Source organism: Rhineura floridana, chromosome 17 (assembly GCF_030035675.1).
Source record: "Rhineura floridana isolate rRhiFlo1 chromosome 17, rRhiFlo1.hap2, whole genome shotgun sequence".
Lineage (NCBI taxonomy): Eukaryota > Metazoa > Chordata > Lepidosauria > Squamata > Rhineuridae > Rhineura > Rhineura floridana.
Genome location: NC_084496.1, coordinates 4,724,703 through 4,741,003, shown reverse-complemented (window position 1 = coordinate 4,741,003; position 16,301 = coordinate 4,724,703).

Genomic DNA, 16,301 nt, shown 5'->3' with positions numbered 1-16,301 from the left:
AGCACACAGTTGCAATGTGACCTTGTTTTCTAGCAGGGATGTACCTGTTTAGGGTTCCTGCTGACCAGCCATGCCCTCCTCCATGTTGAGCATGAGAACAAGAACATTGTAAGAGTACTGCTGGATCAGGCCAAAGACCCATCTATTCCAGCATCATGTTCTCACAGAGGTCAGCCAGATGCCTATAGGAAGCCCACAAGCAGGACCTGAGTGCAACAGCATTCTCCCCAACTTGTAAGTCTCAGAAACTGGTAATCAGAATGGCATATAATCTCCAGCAGTGGAGGCAGAACATAGTCGTCATGTCAGCGATGACCAGATATCCCACCCCCTTCCAGTTTTATCTCTTCAAGTGACATTCAAACTTCTGTGACTACAAAGCATTCTCAGTCCTCATTTGGCTATAATTTTATTTGTTTTCCCCTAGAGATGTATGTGTGTTAATACCCCACCCCCATACACCTGCCAACCATGGGGTTTGCTGATAACCTGATAATACCTCTGTATTGTTTTGCAGTGGCCAGTTGAGTCCAGAGGCCTGTGACTCTTAGAAATAGTAACGTGGAGTGAGGCTGTGATTGTTAAATGAAAAGGTTTATTTTAGAGTACTTTCCTTGCTCACAGTTATATACAGACTGGTGTTATTCCTTCCATAATTCTCTGTAAGTCCTGTGGTGGACCAGCCAATATGTAGTCCACAGCATTTTGGCATCCTGGTCTTGATTGGCCATTGATATTACAAGGACAAGTCTAATCTCTATTTCTGTTGGCAGTGCTTGTACTACCTGACTTTGTGTGCCATCATGCCCAATGGAATACCATGCTCTTCAGAGTTTTGGAAGTTTGGAAGTTGCCACTTACATTTGAACAGCGTGTCCTAAACCGTTGACTCACACCCGAGAGACCAGTTATCATTTGGTTCCTCCTCTGTCTTGACTCAAAGGAGAATTATGAGCTACCGGGATGCATATTTCTGAGGCAAAGGGATATAAAATTCAGCAAGATCAATGGAAGAGGAACAAAAACCAAGAGGTCTTATTTGGTTCCAAAATGTGGCTGGTGAAATGGGGGAGTCCTAAGGAAATGCAGGTCTGACAATTTCAGTTACTCATCTTTCAAATCTTAAATTACATTTGCCAGATTTCTGTATTAGTCTGCCATTTTTTAAAAAACAAAATGTGCATTTCTCACTTTTATATGCAATTTTGCCTAATATACACAGGTTTGCAAATCATTCCCACAAGTAGAGTACATTTTTGTATGTTATAATACTTTTTCCCAAGGTACAATTTTTGCACCCTTTTGTTTTGGGTTGGAGAATTGCATCCCAATATTTCTGGAACTACAGATTTCAAAGGTTAGCTGTGTTATGGTTTGCGTATTGATGTGGAAAGTGCAAAGCAAGTCGGTTTGCGTTCAAATGCCAGCTGAATGTTGCTGCCATCCCTAAGTGGGACAAGTCACACAATTCTGAAGCCTTCCTCCCCACCCCTTTCAACAGCCATAGTTCCAAACTCGGGCAATTTGTCTGATGAATTTGGTCACTGACGATTGGCCTGTTCCTCAAAGCACAGAGCCCCTATTTCAGAGTGCCTCCATTTGGGCTTGGGATTAACAAAACAATACTAACTGCAGCTTCATTTGCAGGTTTCTCTGGTCGGTTGGCTCTAAACATCCGTTTGTCCCTTTTGTGTTGATTTGAATGCGAGGCTATGGTGGGATATTGCTAGGAGGTCAGCGCAGAAATACTGCAAATGGCTTCATTTGTTCTGGAAGGAGTTTTTCTTTCTTTCTTTTGATGCCCAGTCCAGCCACCTCTGTGAAGGATATTCCAAAAGAGCACTTTAAGCAGAATTGATGTCAACCAAGCTTTAAAACAGTTGTCGAACCCCACTGGTGCTCACTGGCTCATAAACACCCTGGCCATTTCATGTCAGCTCTGTTTTTGTCTGTGTTAATCGATTCCAGCCTATATAATTAGTTTCCCATTTTACCTTTTTCAGTGCTTGGGCAGCTGAGGGAAAATGAAGCAAAAAGTGAGGGAGAAAGATTCTCAGCTTGGAGAGTTGGGAAGGGAACACTATGAAAGAGTTGTGGCAAAGCTCTAAAGTGGGGATGGGGAAGCAGCTTCAGCCGGAGGGCCAAATTCCTTCTTGGCAACCTTCTGAGGGCCACATGCCAGCGCTGGAGGCAGGATCAGAGGCAAAAGTGGGCGGAGCAATGAATGTGAATTTTACCTTTGTACAGTGTGGCATAGTGGTTAAGGTGTTGGACTACGACCTGGGAGACCAGGGTTCAAATCCCCACATAGCCATGAAGCTCACTGGGTGACCTTGGGCCAGTCACTGCCTCTCAGCCTCAGAGGAAGGCAATGGTAAACCCCCTCTGAATACCACTTACCATAAAAACCCTATTCATAGGGTCACCATAAGTCGGAACTGACTTGAAGGCAGTCCATCATCATCATCATCATCACAGTAGACTGGTTTCTACACATCTCCCTCTCTATCCATCCAGGCAAACAAGATACATCAGCAGAGTTCAAGGGCACATTACAGTAATGCAAATGCACTTATTTATTTCCTCAATTTCTTTTCACCGTTCCCTCCTGAAGAAGCCAAGGGTGGCCTACTCATCAGTGATGAAACAGGTTCTTTTTTTAAAAAAAAACCACCCTTCTAACAACAGATAAACTTTATAAACAAGTTAGAAGCATCATCTGTCCATTTTGCTGGAGATAGATGGTAGATCAGTTCTGTCCCATCTGTCTGAAAGATTGCACAAAAAATGTGCATATACATCACAAACATATTATATGCACGTTGTTAAAAAAAAACATTTCCCACCCTGAATACACATGTGTACATATTTTTAAAAGCATAAAATACATAGCGTTGGGCAGTACAACATCCAGAAGTGTGATATACCTGATAGTTGCATTCCAATCCTTGAGGTAGTTTGGAAGCATCAAATTGGGTTGGTTCTTCACAAAAAGCTAGGAAAATTCATCCATTAAGAAGGTCCCAGATTCATCTCCAGGTAGGGCTAGATGAGCCACTTGTCCGATTCTGTATATTGCAGTTCTGATGTTTTGGGAAAGGGCTGTAGCTCAGTGGTTGAAGCATCTACTTTGCATATAAAAGGTCTCAGGATTGACCCCCAGGAACTCTAGGTAGGTCTGTGTGTGTCTCCTGTTTGCAAACCTGGAGAGCCACTGTCAGTCAGTGCTGGCGATGCTGTGCTTGATGAACCATTGCTCTGACCTAGTATACGGCAGCTTCCTAGATTCCTAGGCTTAAAGACTTCCCTTGTCCCTTCATTCTATCACATGGTCTGTTTGTCTCCTCAACTGCCCTGGTCTTTCCTGTCCTGTTTACTGTTTCCCGCCTAATCTACCTATGTGCTAAGCACCTTCACCTTCTCACCTCAGCCTGTTGGTTTTGCTTTCTTGATCTAGATGCCACTCTAGCATGCAGTGAGGGGTCATGGACCTGAAAAAGAATAGCACTGTGTTTATAGAGTAAAACAATGCTTGAAATCAGCTGATAGCCTTAAAATGTGGCAGTGGGGATCATTTTGATGCCTTCAAATGAATGGTTAGGAATCTTTTGTTGGAATGTTTCATCTCATATATTAATAAAAAACAACCACTCCCTGCATGTAAAAACTTAGTGTATCAAGGCTATGGATAGCCTAGAATGCTTCTTGACACATGCTAATTTTCTATGTGCAAGGAGGGTTTTGGTTTTTTGACCCTGGAGATCATTCAGACATGCAGTTTCCCGCTCCTAAGTCTGAAGTGCACCTAAGAGAGGTGGTACCACACAACTCTGGTGACAGCTACTTCAGTTCTCAGTGACCAATTTACCGGAGAGAAAAGAACCATCTGTTTCAAACTATGCTTCACAATCACAGAAGGAAAGGTCTGTATTTTGTATTATTATTTTGAATGGGTGGAAGAGCCAGAGGATGCCATTTGACTTGTTTCAGGGAATAAGATGGGAAAAAAATTGATTGGAGTAATCAATTTCATAATGAACAGAATTTCAAATACAGAAATAATTAGTTGACGCAGCCCTGAGGCACAATTCAGAGAAGTTTTATACGCTGTCTGTGGAGCCTCTCTGGTCCAAAAACAGGGAGATTTTGATGTAAAAAATGATTTATGTGCTATAACTGTGCACACTCTTTTATTGTATTAATAACATCTTTAACCACCCTTCAAAACTTCTGGAGCCTCATACGCACTCCTGAGGCATGTGGAATCAGATTCACTAAGGCACTATCAGAACATTTATTTTCACTTTAACCACTGGAATCTAATTCCTACTAATGTGATATTTGAAAATGCATTATTATCCAAGTTAATATGCAGTAATCTAATATACGGCACAGCAGACACATTGAGCTGAAGGATCATTATTAAAAGTGGCCTCTCTGGGTGTTGATTTCAGATGTCTTCATGTTGAAAGTTGGGTGGTAGCTTCATTAAAAATACACATATAAAAACAATTGTATATATAACAGAAACACCCCCCCCCAACAATTACATATATGAAAAATATTTCAAATCCAACTGGGATAAAAATCTCCACTGAGAGGGCTTGTTGAAACAGAGAAGGAGGGGGAGAGACTTCCAAAGGATTGGTGCCATCTCACTAAAGGCCTGATTCCAACATTGTGTGGTACAGATCTCCTGATAGGATGGTGTCAGCAGGAAATCCTCTCCCACAGAGTTGGGAAACTGCAATAAAAAACAGCTGTAGTAGCTCCATTTCCCTCTTGCCCACCCCTTTATGCTGCCATATATGGCCCCTTAGTAAGCTCTGATTTCTTCTTCCTGATACTCCTGGAACTGCAGGACTCTAGATGCTTGAGAAGTCTAATCTTTGAATTCTGATATAAACTGACTTGATCTGCAACTCCCGGACTAAGATTCACTAGCTTTCACACTCACTAAATTTTCTGATTCTGTTGTGGATTATTAGGTTTTTTTTTTTAAAAAAATGTGTTTTTGGAGAGAAAATGCATTTAAATGTGTGCCTTTTTTAAAAAGGGGGGGAATCCATTTAGAGATACATATTTAAAATTGTTTTTAAATGTGAATTTATGTGCAGATTTTAAAAACCTCACAGAATTGGGAGGGAATGAATGTATGGATTAACAAAGTCAAGAGTGACCTAGTCCAGTATGTACAGTCTGATGCTTCTGTGGGATTTATGTATTTATCACTTTTTATAGTGTACCTAATGTACAACAGCACCAATAAAATTAAACAAAAGGAAGACCTGCAGATGAGACAGAACACAGCAAAATTATTAAACTATGTTAAAATTGAAACATCCATAAAACAGTAAACAAAAGCAATGCCATTATAAAAACATCAGTCAATCAAGAACCTTGCTACAAATGTTTCAGGAGGGGGGGAGTTTTAATATGGCACCTAAAGATTAAAAGAACTCCCAGATTTCTGGGATATTGCTCAAGAGAAAAGATGTCACCACTAAAAAGGCCCTCTTAGCTCTCTGTCTTATCTCACCTCACCAGCTGGGGGCATCAGAGAAGAACAGGAAAAGAAGGTCTCAGTGGACTGGCAGATTTATACAAAAAGAAGTAGTATTTTATATACTTTGGCCCATGCCTTTTGGACATGTACATTCTCAACATCCTTTGTGATGCAGCTATCTCCATCAAAATAAACCCCAAAGCTATTCTGGATTGGGACTAGATTCTGCATTAATCTTCAAGATCCTGAATGGGATGGAGAAAATGACTGGATAGAATATTTGGTCCTTTCCTCATAATACTAAGACTCCAGGTCAATGAAATTAATTTGCAGTAGGTTCAGGAAAGAAAACAGGAAGTCCTTCACACAGTGCATAATCATTAACTCAGGAATAGAGATGTGTGACAATTCTGCTGAGTTTTGATTTTGCACTGGATTTTTCAGTGGTCCAAATATCCTGTTTTTGCAGAGTGATCCTATATGCTCTGAATTTCAGTCGGATTCCCCCGACACCAGATTCCCCCCACCTGAATATTCCCTTAAATATATTGCTCTTTTATCGATTTTACTCACAGCACAGCAGTACAGCTGCCTCCCTCCCCCCCACCCCCCTTCCACTTGAATAATCTAAGATCCAAGTGGGGAGGAAGCAAGCCATGCCTATAATAGTCTATAATAGCAGAGGGGGAGGAGGATATGAAGCTGCTTTCCTTGTATCAATAATTGCTTTCAAAATGTTGATAGTTTATTTCAAAATATTGATAAAATGTTGATAGTTTATTTTAGAATATTGATATTGATATTTTTGGGAGAAAAAATTGAATGGTAAAGTAATGGATAGCACACAAAGGATGAACTTGAAACGATGCTGCTTGTTAGGTTATTGGAATGCTTTCGAAGCAGCACTAGCCAACGGATCCCGTCCCTACTCAGGGAGCACCTTGGCATTGGCTGTAGCAAAGGCCTCAAGCTTTGATGGCTTTGAAAAGGCAATTTAACTCATGGAGGAGAGTGAGAGCACATGCTTTGCATGCCGAAGGTGCAAGTCCAGTGGCCTGCATCTCAAGATTGGGTTGGGACAGAGCCCTGTCTCAAACCCTTGAGAGCTTCTCCCAGTCAGTATAGACCAATGTTGGGAAAACTTTTTCAGCCTAGGAGCCACATTCCCTCAATCTTCTGATGGTCATATGTGAGGGCTTGCAGAGACCAGAGGCAAAAGCAGGCAGGACAATTAGTGTCACCCTAACTTTTGTACAACAGGGTCCATTCCAGATGCACAAAAGCCAGACTTTTCTTCTACACACACATACACCTATCATATCTCTATCTTCCATCTAGGCAAGCAAGAGGCATTATCACAGTTCAAGGGCATGTTCCAGCCAGGGGAAAGCACCTGAGGGTACAGTGTGGGGTGTGGCCTGGAGAGAGTCCTAAAGGTCAGGTAGAGAGATCTGGAGGGGCCTCATTCAGCCCCTGGGCTGGAGGTTTCCCATCCCTGCTGTAGATCATACTGGCTCAGTATAAGGCAGCTTCCTATGGGCTCAGGACAGGTCTAGCCATGGCTGTGATTGCTAAACAGAAGCTCTGTACTCATAGATGGTGTAATTATTGGATCCTGTGAACCAAACGGCAGGGGAAGAGTGCTTGCTTCCATGCTTTCCTTGTGGGCTTTCTGAAAAACATCTGGCTGGCCACTGCTGGGCTGGACCAGCCTTCCCCAACCTGGTGCCCTCCGGGTCTTTTGGACCACAATTCTTGTCAGCCCCAGCTGTTTTGGGGAACTGTAGTCCGAAACATCTGGATGGCACCAGGTTGGCGAAGGCTGGGGCAAGATCAATTCTGAGTCTGAGTTCTGAGTCAAAACTAAGTCTGAATACTAGCAAGATGGAGGCGCTGTGGGTTGGTGGTTCCTGAGTTCGGATAATTGGTCAGTTGCCTGCTTTGGATGGGGTCATACTCCCTCTGAAAGAGCAGGTCCGTAGTCTGGGGCTGCTCCTGGATCCATCTTTGTCACAGAGGCCCAGGTGACCTCAGTGGAGTGCCTTTTACCAGCTTCAGTTGGTAAGACAGCTGCGGACTGACATAGCCTGACCACAGTTGTCCATGCACTGGTAACCTCCAGTCTGGATTACTGTAATGTGCGCTATAATAATAATAATAATAATTTTCTCTTGCTTCATGGTCTAGATTTGAGTCTGCACTCCCTACAGCTCTTTGCGGTCACGTCTCATGGTGAAGAACCATGTTGTTGACTGCTTCAGCAGTTGGCACTCCATTTGCCAATTGCCACAACACAGTGAAGGGTTTATCAATTTTGCTGATGCATTTACACAGTATTTTGCTTTGTATGGTTAAACTGAAGATGTCAGTGATAGGACTTTGATCAAGCATCCACAAATGTAACTGCATCTTTTTAAAAAGTAGGGTCTCAGTAGAGGGCAGTTCCTTCAGTATCATGCCCTCTGTTTCTGTTGTTCAAGCTCTGAGTGATGCTGCTGAAGTTGCCAAAATAGCGCTGCCCATGTGGCTGGTGCTGTTTTCGATATATGTGCATGTGCATGGATGGGCAAACATCTCAGTTTCTCATTTTTCCAAAGTTAAAGTCAGTTTTCTGCATTTCCACACCAATATGTGTGTATGTACTGCCTTCAAGTCGATTCCGACTTATGGCGACCCTATGAATAGGGTTTTTCATGAGGCTGAGAGGCAGTGACTGGCCCAAGGTCACCCAGTGAGCTTCATGGCTATGTGGGGATTTGAACCCTGGTTAAGTCCAACACCTTAACCACTACACCACACTAATGTACTTGAAAAGCCCTACTGAAAATCCATCAGCATTTTAATGTGATTTTTTTCTTAATACATGTTTGCATCTAATTTTGCCTAATATACGCATTTTTGCAAAGCAATTTCCCCTAATATCAAGTGTTGTTTTCACTAATATGTGGCATTTCATACACACTTGACCCTAGTATATGTATTTTTCAGCACATTTCTTTTCTGGAGAACTGCACTGCAAAGTTAAGAGAAGTGTGAATTTCAAAGGGTGGCTGTGTTTTGGTTTTTGCATCATTTTGGAAACGGTGAGCCTTTAAGTGCGAACAGAATTGTATTGGTCTCCCATCCCTCCATGTATAAGATGGAGGTATTGTCAATCTTGAAGAAGCGTCAGAGTTTGCAGATGTACAAAAACATTTATGAAATAAAACTCTAAAATGACTGTTTGCATTTAAAGCCAAATCTATCAAACTTGATTTCTGAAACAATATGAAAACCAAAACACAGCCGTTCTTCAAAATTTGCACTTATTTATTTATTTATTCAACTTAATAGTCGCTTATCTGGCTGAATTGTCAGCCACTCTGAGCGACGTACAAAGCAGAACATGTAAACATCAAAACATTAAGAGACTAACAGTAAAAACTAACAATAATGTAAAAGCAACAAATTCCAATAATAATAGGTCTTCTCTCCTGTATAGTCCGGATTTTGCAATGCTTCAACCAAACAATGTCTGCAAAAGTGCATGCATTATGGGAAAGAGTGTATAAGAAAGAATAGCATACAAAAATGCTTTATATTAGGTGAAATTGCTGTTGAAATGTGTATATTAGTCAATACTGCATACAAAAATATGTTTAATAGGAGAAATTTGCACTAAAATGAAGAATTTTCATGAGGATTTTTTTTAAAAAAAACAAATTTCTGCAGAAATGTGGAGAACTGAATTTAAGATTGGAAAATTAGAAACTGAGAGGACTGAAATTGATCTTTCCATCCCTACTTAAGTTACAATGATTGATAATGCTATTGACCTCTGTTCCTCCCCCTCTCCAGAATCCTAATGCGGAGGAGGATTTTATTAAGGGGGGGGGAACTTGGTATATTCCAGGAAAGACTAGTCCAAAGTTGTATGCTCCCATTGTAAAGGGATTGATTCAGGCAATACATGAATTGTGTTTCTGATATAACAATGAAGGTTTCTAGTTCTTACCGGTTTGGGCAAGTTTAAATCCTGCACAACAGATTCCTGAGGCAGTAGTGTGTGTGTGTGTGTGTGTGTCTGTGTGCAAAGGCTAACCATTTTGGTACATTGAATGATCCATCTCTTACTTAAAATGCTGAAACTATTCAGAACCTTGCCTTTATTTTATTCTAAGAATTGTGTTTTATTCTTGAAGGTCCCCTCCTCCTCCAACCACAAGTCTTTCAGCCATCTTCAGATATATATTTTAAAATCCAAAAAGAGAGGGAGAGAGAGAGAGAGTACCTGTCCCTGTTCCACAAATAGTCAGGCATCTTGCAGCAGGGCTTAAACAGCAGTAGCAATAGCACCGTGAAGTCAGTAGATGGCTGTAGAAAAGTATGTTGAACACTCTTGTGTTAGAGTAATAAGACTGGAGAGGCCTTGACCTGACTAGATGCTGCTTTTATCTGAAGTACATTTAAAGAGATAAAGAGGGAATACAGGGAGAATACTTTGTCTTCCATGGGGTTGGGGGGCACGTAAAAATCTGAAATGTGCCATTTTTTTAAAAAAATAATAATAATAACAGAAGCTGCTTCCCTTAGCAACAATGGTGATGGCGTGAGAGCCATCAGGATCACTGGCTTTGCTTGACTGTTTTTTTCTTTCTATTTAAGGCGTTTTAAGGAATCTTCTTTTTTTTTTACATTCCTTCAGCCCATGCCAGGAAGTGGAATCTTCCTTAGTTATTTAATTATTATTTTCCCCCTCCCTCCCTCCCTCCCTCATTCTTTCTCTCTCTCTCTTGATTCCACCGTACTCGTTGGCTGCATTTTAGTGCACAGATCTGCTCATTAAACAGACACACCAAGAATTGTTACCTAAGCAAGCTTGACAGTCAAGAAAGGACAGGCAGAGTTAGGAAGAAAGAGAGTGGTGGAAAAAAGAACGGAAGAGGAAAACGGTTGAGGGAGGCAGCCTGAAGCAATCACTTCTCGTGCGGGGGGGGGGGAAAGCTACTGAACGTGAACGAGTGCTATTCTCATAATCGTACAAACAAACAGACTTTTTGTAAGAAAAAGAAGAAAACTGTAAGGACTTGACAGAAAAAGGAAAGATTTTTTTTTTTAAAGAAACTACCCACTGGGTCCAGTTCTTTCTTTCTCTCTCTTTTTATTCTTTCCTTTTCCACATACTTAGTGAAGTAAAGGAGACTTCTGTTTTGCTGGCAGAGCCCTTGAATTTTTTCCCCTTTCAAGATGATGATGTATTTATGGGTAGGTAGTGTCTCTCCATGTCAATCTATATTATTATTATTATTATTATTATTATTATTATTATTATTATTATTATTATTATTATTATTATTATTATTATTATTGTTTGCTGGGAGTGATTAAGTGATGATGATGTATATCTTTAAAATGTGTTTAATTGTTAGCTGCACTGCAGGAGAGTTGCCTAGCCAGGTTTGCATGATGTGGTTTACAGACAAGCCATTTTCTTAAATCTAACATTGTGATTATTTTGAATACTCTCGCTTTGTAGTAAAATGTGTTTGGATCTTTTAAAATGTGCTTCCGAATGGTATGTCTGAGATTGTGTGTGGGCACCGGTTAAAAAACCCACAATGCTTCATCACTTGTGGCTCCACAATATTTGCTTTCTTTACTAAGGGACTGTTCATGCCGAGAGGCTGATTAGAACTTCTGAATTGCACTCCCGAAACCGGATGTCAGTGATAGCTTGTTGCTTATCCTATGTTGTTTCAGGTAAATGACAGCTATAAATGAGCAATAAAGCAACCTCAGTCAGTTGTATGTTCAGTATTGTTGTGTTGTTGTCTCCCCCCCTCCAAAAAAACAAAAACAAAACAAAACCCAAGAACCCTATGGATTCAGTTCTGTTGGAAAGCTAAGGAACTAGAATAAGGTTGCAATGTGTGCAAATGGATGTGGTCAAATACAGGAATGAATTAGCAGGAGGAATCATGTGGCTGTGTTTATTTAAGCATGCAAGCACGGTCATTTGTAAGCAATGCAAATGTACTAATGCTGCACAGTCTGAACGGTGCAAGTCTGTAACATCCTTTGGTGAAATCCTTTTCGTGGAGACTGTTTGACCATTCATGTTTTAAATGGCTACATATATAGTCTTTTCTCTATTCTTAATTTTTCCATTCTCCTTGTGAATTTTCTGTTTTTCTCATGTCCTCCTTCCTTCCCACAGGCAGCTTTCTCATTTCTGTTGACCCTGTGATAAATTGTCTTAAAGGCATCATGTTTCGGCATTTACACAAGTTATTTCTGTTCTTTTACCTGTGCGGTGCTTTCAAGAGCTTCACCAATCAGCAAGTCTGATTATTTCTGACTGTCCCTGTTACGCAGCAGACTCTGCTCTGCTTAGTTTCCCCCAGTGATCTCTGCTCATGTACTTCCAAAACCGAGGCACACTGCAAATTGTGGCTTCTTTATTTTGTTAACTTCATTCGCTTCCTTTAAAAAATAAAAAATAAAATAAAAATTCAGTCACTATTTGACTATGTTTTTTGATGAAGGTTTTGACATAGGCTAGCTGTCAAGAAACACATCTTCTTCCTTTAACAAATCCTCACAATCTTGCATTTGCTTACTCTATGAAATTGAATCCTATCCCTTCCCTGCCCCCCCGCCCACATTTTTCACTTGGAAGATAATGGATGGCTTTATTGGGGCAAAGAAGTAAAAGTCACAAGACGATAGGTAGTTCCGCATTTACACTGCATGTGGACTGAATCGATCAAAACATTAACACATTCAGGCTGGGGTGGGAGAGGGCGTTAAACATCCATGCGACTTTGGGCTGCATAAAGAGCTTTGCTGATTGGGAACCTTTTTTAAAAAAAACAAAACCCTTTAATTACACATAGCAGTTCAGCCTTTCATTATCTACAGAGTTATGAATAGGACCTGTTACATCTGATTGTCATTACCCTGTGCACAATAATACCTAGGTTCTGATGGCATGCCCTCCTGGGTTCAAAAAACTCACTGACCTGCTTCCTTAGTAATTAATCTCTGATCTTTAAAAGCCAAGTCTTTCAATTTATTTCTTCTTTTGACCAGTATTTTATGGCATCAATGTGAATAGGGTTGCTCTCTTGAAATATATATTCTGCCCCCCTCAAAAAAAAAAAAAAACTACTGTCCGACCTTGGGTACTCAACACCATTTTCCAATATTGAGTTGCTTTTGTGATTATATCAACTAGATCAACCAGTGGGTGTTTTTTTTTTAATACAACCCTAAAAATCAGATTAGTCAGCTACATGCTGGGAATTAAGCACTTTCATTATCCATAAATGTGGTTGGTCCCACCACTCCAGAAATAAGAAAAAAAATCCCACAAGCAGCTAATAATTAGAATCTAATTGCATTTTTAGCATGGTAGTACTTTTAAGACTCACGGACCTCTGCTATATAGATCTTTGAGTCTATCTCTGTGGGTGTTAAATTCTTTCAGTGGGCAAAGATCTTGTGTTTTGAAAATAACTGCATAAATCCATGAAAAACCCCTGATATAAAGGGACTTTGTGCTAACACTACTTTTGTGCTAACACTACTATTTAATGTAATTATATCCCCACGAGTCAATAATATGAATATTATTTCAAGTGACTAGCCCCTGTGAAAATTGAGTTGGTCCTGTTAGTTGCCTGTTATACTTTCCTTCCATTAGCAATGCAAACAGGTAATCCCTTGGTGGTTGTGGTCTGCCTCTTTTTATACAGCATATACATAGTGGCTGCATTAACTTTCTACAGTCAATGAAGCTTTCTTTTCACACTATGAAGATCTCACAGTCTTCTTTGGAATTCAGACTTCTGTTGCTACCCAGGAATATTATTTTTCCTGGTTTGAATTGATAATATGATCTCTCCATAATGAATGAGTGACTGCATTTTGAGAAACATTATGTTTGTGTATGCCTAAGGAAGATGTTAATCCTGAGAATGTTTTAAATTGTTTTGTACAATAACCCCATGTGAGTGAATCTAGATGTGTGATTATAATTCTCGTGGTTGGGCAAAATCCAGAAACACTTATTATCTTTCAGCATTTCTGGGGATGGAGAGAGAAAGCTGGTTTCAGGAATGTCCAAGTTCAATCTTGCAGTCCTTTCTAAATCTCCTCTGAATTTATCCAGGTAGATCTGGGCATGTGCAAAGTTCAAAATTGGTCCATATTGTACCTATCAAATTGGCTTCCTTAACATTTCTAACAACCAAATCAGAGGTTTGATCCCTAGCCACATAGACATCTTTGTGTGTTGTCTAACTTGATGGGCACAGTGGTTCTTTGTAAAGTAAGCCACCATATTCACACAGCACAGAGGGCCAGTACGGAGACCCTCAACACGTAGAGAGATTTGGATTCAGGGTCTGATCTACGATAAGGGCCTGTGCATATAACAGAGGGCCCTTCCACATGATTGGAAATGTTGTTGTGTTTTTTCTCTCTTTCTGAAAACTTGGCACATGTGATCCTCTTTCCCCTGTACAGTACATAATACATTTAATGTGTGAAATAGAGATGAGGGAGGACTTTGATTCTGTTTTCATGAAAGCCTAATTTATCAAATTTGCGCTTACCCAAATTTTGCTCTCCAACTAAACAATATGTGAAAAAGTGTATATGTTAGGGGAAAGTGTGGAAGTGAATATATTTGTGAGAACAACCTATAAAACTGCATTATATTACTAGAAATTACTTGCAAAATGTGTATGGTAGTCAAAGCTACATACAAATATGTGGTTAGTAGCATCAATTCACACTAAAAAGCTGAAGATTTTCATGAATCTTTTGTTTTTTAATGCAGACTGCTGCAGAACTGAATTTATGATTGGAAAAATGAGAAGCAGAGAGAACCAGAATGGACAGATTTTCCTTCCCTGCTATGAGATTGCTTTTAGATTTAGACTTTATCTCTCCAGTTGCTGGATTTGGGAGCAAAAGACTCTCACCAACCCTGGAGCACCTATTATGCTCTCTTGCATCTCCAGCGAAATTGCTGGGTTTGTGAACAGGTCTGTAGGGCATTATTTATTTATTTATTTATTTTATTAAATTTCTATACCGCCCCATAGCCGAAGCTCTCTGGGCGGTGCACAAACTAAAAACCTCCGTCTACAATTAAAACACATATTTAAACAATTTTAAAACAACATCCAAAACCTCATTAAGGCATTAAGGGATGGGAAGGGTTGGTTTTTAGCTGTGTATGGCTAGAGAGATGAATCTGTCAATTTTGGTTTTTTAAAATATCCTCATGAAAACTAATCAGCACTTTCGTGCAAGTGTCTCCTAGTATGCTCCTTTTTTCAAAGCAATTTCCCCTAAAATAATGCATTTTAATTAGTTATGTTATTTCCACCAATATACAAACTTTTATGCATACTTTACCCTAGTGTATGCATTTTTTGTAAATGTTACGGCTGAAGAACTGCATTGCAAACTTAGGAAAAATGTGATTCAAAAGAATGGCTGCATTTTATAAAGTGTAAATTAGGTAGGGTCTCCTTTAAATGCAAACTGAATCAAATTTCTTCACCATCCCTGTCTATGATGCATCCTTAAACCATTTATAGATCAATAACAATTTGGACTCAGGGGTCATTGGGCCATCTTGAGGTAGAAATAACAAACTCTGGATCCAAAGAGAGAGGCCTAGGTATCCCATTGCCTTTGGCCCATGGGATGGTTTATCCAGGTTTCAGAGTGAGTCCACATGACAGAGCTCTGGGTCCCGAGTCTAGAAGTGCTTTTGGTTTTTAACCATAAATGTATCAGAGCTGGTAGCCTAAGGGTTGGCATCAGTGGCTACCAGGATTTTCATGAGGATTTTAATTTTAAAAAATCACAAATTGCTGCACTGAATGAGAGAACTGAATTTAAGACTGGACAAATGAGAAACCGAGAGAACAGAAATTGACTGATCCTTCCATCCCTACTGGGGAGGAGGCAGTTTACATCCCTATCACAGCACTCACCTCAGCCCTGTGCCTATTTTATTCTTATTTTATTTTTTTCCCACTATCACCAAAATTAGTGCTGTCTTTGAAGATAAATTTTGTTAGCCCCACCTGCTATAAATATGGGATGCAAGTCCTAGCTGAAGTGCTTATAACATTGACAGAAGAGCATAAGAAGAGCCTTGCTCGATCAGACCAAAAGCCATCCCAGCTTACTAAGGTGTGGGAGATGTCAACCTCAACCCCACCAACCTTCCCAATATCCCCCTCTGAAATGCAGGATGCCATCTTCTTAGTTTTAAGCAAGGATGCTCAGCAACCTTCATAACTCTTTAGAGGTGGTGACCAGGATTTAAGAGCTGCGAGGTACATGAAGATTCAAAGAAATATCAGGTCCTAGAGATCAATATTTAACTGAGAGGTCTCCTACAACTCAGAATACAGGGGGTGGCCCTCCAGATGTTGTTGGACTTTAACTCAAGTAACCTCTCTCTTGCGCCCCACTGGCTGCAAGGCCAAAGGTAGGGGATTTTTAGAGTTGATTGACTGATTGATATATTTATAATTCACACTTTCTTAAAATATGTCAAGGTGGTATTCAACGTACAAATAAAATTAGTAAAAGTATCTATAAATTAAAAACATCAATATAACAACAGTGGATACTGTCTAGTTGAAAATGAAATCATAGTGTGAAAGCCTGTCTAAATAATACTACTTCTAGATGACATCTAAAAGATGGCAGGGCGGGTTCCTGCTGAACCTTTACTTGACAGGAAGTTCCACAGGGCAAGGCCCACCACACTAAAGGCTCGGTC